Raw genomic sequence first — 6,566 nt, 5'->3', positions numbered from 1 at the left:
ACATTTTAAATTTTTTCATGAAAATTAGCATGGATTTGGAGGCATACTATTGCATGTTTTCGTGCATTAACATGCATCTGCTTTTTAAATCCCTTTAAGGGCAGACTCGGGCTTGAAATGAGTCTTCATGCTTCTGTACAAAAGGGGCATTAAAAATCTTATAGTAATCGAAATGAACAGATCTATTTAGTTACATTTAGACCATTTGACCTCGCATACAAGCATCATAACATCTTCAATTAAGACTTGTTAAAGATATTTTAAATCAAATTGAACAAAATCAAATTGAACTATGCAAAATAACATTTAGTGTTCTATGTTTTGTTACAAAACTATTTCATACTAATATTAATGTGTCCCAAAATGCACTTCTTTGGCCATAAATACCGGACGCGTCCTTAAACTGCCTCCTCATGTTGTTCTTTTTAAACAAAGTATATGGCGTTTGATTTGCATATGCCATCATAGACGATAGATATATAAATTTATTCTAAGTATTCAATACCAATACCGAAACAAGCATATTTAAAGCTGCATGCCTCCAGATGAACAAAAATATTTCAAGAAAATCGAACTTGAGAATAAAGTACTGAGATTAAAGAAAAGTAAAAAGGTTCAAGATAAAAGTATAGTAATTTCCATATCATGTGCGATTTATGACCGATTTTGCAATATTTTTTACCATATTTCTACTGCGTTACTAACACAGTAAGGTCTGTTTATGCATATTTCGATATCTTTTGGTACATATAATTTGTATGGGTTGTAAGTGCTTTTTGCAATGTGGACTCTATTTTCTTTGTTCATTTATAATACATGTATTTTACTCTTTAATAGATTTTCAAAAATATCATGAAAATTAGAATGAATCTGGAGGCATGCTGCTTTTAAATCACAGTAACAAATAAGCCTTACATGTCCAAATATACCCACAATTTGGATTTTTATGCAGTTTTCCTCGAAATATTCTTTCCGTCATAGGATTTTGTGTTTCTAAAACATGCCACTAACAACTCAAAATACAAAGTTTTTTTCGAAATCTTACCACCGAACGATGCTTAACATCCAGTAAACCCTTAATGAAATGTAATGATTTTTGGCTCAGAACGAAGGAACTGGCAGTCAAAATTCGATTCGAGCTCCATATGCGCTGAAGAGATCCATAGATGCGTAATGTAGATAACATAAACAATCAATATATGGATACATTCCATAAAACAATCTTTTTTTGTGAATCATTCTGTAATGAAAACTGATATTCGAAATAGAGTTGAGAAAACAAGTTGAGTTTGAATAACACCATCCATAAAAAAGGGATAAAAGACATTCAGCATACTAAAGATATTGATTATAGCTATTGTGGGAATTCCATGTTTATTTTATACATGTATGAAATTCTCTATTCGTCACTAATGCCAGTGTAACATTAGATTTTGATCCCGTTGAAAAATGACCCACAAGTCAATTTTCAATGAATCATTGATCAATTATCAGCATTGAAAATTTAACCCTACCTGTTAAATTATGACCCATCCACACTTTAAAATCGACCCCTTTGGAAACTGATCAACTATTTACAAGCAATATTTTGACATTGAAAACTTAACGTAATAAGCCTATGGCCAAACAGATGAAACATAAATATTTCTGTTGTCTTTTTTAGAATTTAAAGATTTTAAATGATAAACTTTATAAATGTGAACATACTTTTGCAAATTCTCCGTATATAGAAATTAAAGAGTGTCTTCTTGGCATTTGGAATGCCCATGTAAATAAACATGTTTGTTTAAAATTCAAACTGTATCGTAAATATAGATGAAACAAGGTTATAGTAAAAACCCACAGTTCAGGTCCTCAATATAATTGCATATATGAACGGCAATCCTAATATACTTCACGCCCCGAATTCTCCCGATACAATCGTCAATATGTATCAAATAGTTTGTGACCACAAGATAACATATGTCATTGAATTTATTTCTTTTCTTTTTTTTTCTTTTTTTTATCTAATAAGAATTATAGTTTTTTTTCTATGGAGAATATACTTTAATTAATGAAACTAAAGAGGACTTTGAGTGGATCTTTTCATAATTGAATTTTAGTTAAAATGATATTATATATCTCGGAAGAGTTGTCAGTTTGAGCATCTGGAATTGGCATTGTGTGGTCATTTCTAAGAAGTGGTGAGAGTTTCTGATTAGGCCAAGTGTTTCTTTATCAAATCGACGACATCAAACGTTGAACTTTAATGACTGAGCAGATTTCAACGTCTTTTCGATGAAAATTTAATGTTGAATTGTTGGAATGTTCATTTCTCAAAGTTAAGAATTGACCCTAGGTCATTTTTCAACGTTTAGAATTGACCCATGGGGAAATTTTCAACGGGGTCAAAATTGAACGTTTCACCGGCTGAGAGTAATAACATGAAGTTTGTGGAAAGAAATATAAACGCACACGTCAGTTGTTAAATTAAAATGATTGGGCGGGGGATTAGAAATATCTTCGTCCGTCCGTGGATAGATCATATTTAGGATTGCAGTCAGTGTACAAGAATGATAACTCTACCCTGCATAACTTTTTCAGTTATTGCCCTTTTTATTTTTCAAACTTAATTTTTGTCCAGAGAATAACTCAAAAAGCCTTTGGGATAATAACATGAAACTTGATAGTGGATAAATCTCACTCAGGAGGTGTTGATAACTCTACCCTTCATAATTTTTTAGTTATTGCCCTTCGTTATTTTTCATACTTAATTTTTCACCTGAGTGAAGCATAAATCAAAAAGCTTTGAGATGTCATTATGAAACTTCATAGGTGGATAGATCTTATTGAGGAGGAATGCTATGGGCAAGAGTGATAACTCTTCTCTTTCTAATATTTAAGGTTATTGTCCTTTGTTATTTTTCATACTTTTTGTCCGGAGTATATCTCATAAAGCCTTTGAGAGATCAACATGAAACTCCATAGATGGATAGATATCATTAAGGAGAGATGCAGCACATAAGAATGATAACTCTACACTGCATAATTTTTCATTTATTGCCCTTTGTTATACATGTATTATATCTTTATATGCTTAATTTTTATCCAGAGCATAACTGGAAAAGCTTTTCAGATATCAGTATGAAACTTCATAGATGGATGATCTCATTGATGAGGAGTGCAGCACATAAGAATAATAACTCTACTCTGCATAATTTTTCAGTTATTACCCTTTGTAATTTTTCATGCTTAATTTTTGTCCAGAGCATAACCTAAGAAGCTTAACTTGAAATTTCATAGATAGATCATATTGAGAAGGAGTGCAGTGCACAAGAATGATAACTCTACCGTGCATAATTCTTCAGTTATTGCCCTTTGTTATTTTTCAAACTTATTTTTTACCCAGAGCATAACTCAAAAAGCCTTTGAGATATCAACATGAAACTTGATAGGTGGATAGATCTCACTCAGGAGGTGTGCAGTGCACAAGAATGATAAATCTTCCCTTTATAATTTCAGTTAATGTTCACAAGAATGATAACTCTACCCTGCATAATTCTTCAGTTATTTCCCTTTGTTATTTTTCAAACTTAATTTTTGTCCAGACAATAACTCAAAAAGCCTTTGAGATATCAACATGAAACTTGATAGGTGGATAGATCTCACTCAGGAGATGTGCGATTGATAAATCTACCCTTCATAATTTTTGAGTTATTGCCCTTTGTTATTTTTCATACTTAATTTTTCACCTAAGTGAAGCATAACTAAAAAATCTTTGAGATGTCAACATAAAACTTCATAGGTGGATAGATCTTATTGAGGAGGAATGTTATGCGCAAGAATGATAACTCTTCTCTTTCTAATATTTGAGTTATTGCCCTTTGTTATTTTTCATACTTTTTGTCCGGAGCTTATCTCAAAAAGTGTTAGAGGTATTTACTATATAATGTATTCATTTGAAACTCAAAATATAACTTATTCTCCGTCCGTCCGTCTGCCTGTCTGTCCGGCCGTCCACCGGTTCGTCCATCCTTCCGTCAGACATTTTGTCCGGAGTATATCTCAAAAACTATTTGAGATATCAACTTGAAACTTCATGGGTGGATAGATCATATTGAGGAAGAGTGCAGTGCTTAAGAATGATAACTCTACCGTGCATAATTCATCAGTTATTACCCTTTGTTATTTTTCAAACTAAATTTTTGTCCATAGCATAACTCAAAAAGCCTTTGAGATATCAACATGAAGCTTCATAGGTGGATATATCTCACTCAGGAGGTGTACAGTGCACAAGAGTGATAACCCTACCCCTCTTAAATTTTTAGTAATTGCCCTTTGTTATTTTTCATACTTTATTTATCAAACTTAGTGGAGCATGACTCAAAAAGTCTTTGAGATGTCAACATGAAACTTCATAGGTGAATTTATCTTAATGAAGAGGCATGCTATGCGCAAGAATGATAACTTTTCCCTTTATAATTTTTGAGTTATTGACCTTTGTTATTTTTCATACTTTTTGTCCGGAGCTTATCTTAAAAAGTGTTAGAGGTATCATCTTGAAACTTCATAGGTGGATAGATCTCGATCATTGAGGAGGAGTGCAGCACACAAGAATGATAACCTACCCTGCATAATTTATCAGTTATTGCCCTACGTTATTTTCAGCCATCATTATTCACATAGGTTTCAAATTTGTAATCACTTCAGCCATCAGTTTTCATTACCAAAATACCTCTTTAAATTGAATTATTCTGCTCTACTACATATACATTCTTCCAATGAGCAAACACATTCGGCGGGGTGGACGTGTTAACATGGCTCTTGTTTCAAATTAATCCACATATAAATGCAAGCACGGAGCGTTGCAGCCATAGTGCAGTTTTGTTTTGTAAAATGATAAGTGAATATCATACAAGAAACGGAAACATATTCAGCTCACATATCTCGATATAAATCACTACAAATAAAAGTGACCGCCTCCGTGGTCGAAGGGTTAGAGTCGATGACTTCTAATTCAGTTACCTCTCTGGCGTGGATTCGATCCTCGGGAAATGCTTTGGTAGTTTTGTACAGAGGAAGGTAGTATAGTACTGGTGTAACTCTCCAGGAACGATGTTCAGGAAACTACCCGCCTATATGACTGAAATACTGCTGGGAAAAGGCGTAAAATGAAACAAACAAACACACAAACAAACAAATAAAAGTATATCTTACCAATACGTTAATGTGTAAGAGTTGGTAATATATTTTAGGGTATATTGATAACTAATTTATAATTTGATTGAAATGTTACACTTTCCTCTTCGTTTTTTCTGTTAGTACTGTGACTTGATAACCATGAAAATGTCGGAAATCGCGTGCAAAAAGTACCCTTTAAAATTGAATTGAAATTAAAAATATTATATCCAAATCGGGTATTTTTATTTCTTAATATTCCTGGAGCATTTACAAAAATGTTTGTTTTGTGTGCTTCAAATTCATTGAATTTATCATTGAATATGCCGAAGAAGCACTTGATTCGATATGGGACTGCACAAGCCCTCAGATTAGATGTTTGCTTGTCAAAGCCAGCGCCAAGTTGCATAGGCCATAGTGTCATTCAGCGGTTAAATAACGGACAAGGTACCTGGATACCGCAGCTGTTTCTAGACGACCCGGAAGTGGTCGGTTGAGGGCTAAATCTGCCCGAAACGACCGTGCAATGGTGATAACGGCGAAACAAAAAAAAAGATTTGATTCTGCAGTTACTTTGAATAGGAATTTTGCAAGGGCGACACATAAGAATGTTTCTGTTTAAACGTATTAACACAGGGTACACGAGGATAATTTGCTCGTTCGAAGGCCAGCTGTACATGTACCACCCACGCCAAGACATCGAGTAAACCGGTTGGTGTCGGCATTGGATCACCAGAATTAGAGGCTCTGTCAATTTAGACACAATTTGTTCACTAATGAATCTAAATTATGTTTGGACTTCGATGATGGCCGGCAATGCGTCTGGCGACAACGTAACATTATGCACGTTTTAAATAGAGACTTGTATGGTCGTACATGGCCAATGGGAAGCGGGTAATTTATGGTTTGGACTGGAATCTCTTACAATGGACGCACGGGCCTACATGTGTTTATGAATGGCTTAGTTTCCCAAGTTTCGGTCAGCGTTATAGAAATGAGATACTCGTTTCTTACGCTGGTGCTGTAGGTCAGGAATTCACGGACGATATGCGTCTTTCTAGATGCACAAGGAATCGAGCGGCGAATGAATTGGCCAGCATGATCAATCATCGGGAACAGAGGTTTGATGACGATAAACTGATGGCCAATGCTTGACAGGGGCAAGATGTTGTCTTATATCGATCGGGCATCATATACATACATTTACAAACTAAATGTAATAAGTGTTTAGTGTTGCAAGGGACCTAGTGTTTTGAAAAAAAGGACAGTACAAGTTCAATTATTTAATTATATGACGCTTAAATTTTGATACCTTTATTTTGCAAATATAAATTATGCACAACTAAAGTTAAGTCGACTAATGTCTTAATGTAAAAATGATTTGTCAGATGCATATTTGTCGAAATGTT

This window comes from Ruditapes philippinarum, unplaced genomic scaffold (genome assembly GCF_026571515.1).
Source record: "Ruditapes philippinarum isolate M1 unplaced genomic scaffold, ASM2657151v2 ctg3266_1_1_1_1, whole genome shotgun sequence".
NCBI classification, from domain to species: domain Eukaryota; kingdom Metazoa; phylum Mollusca; class Bivalvia; order Venerida; family Veneridae; genus Ruditapes; species Ruditapes philippinarum.
Note: the sequence above shows the minus strand (reverse complement) of the source record.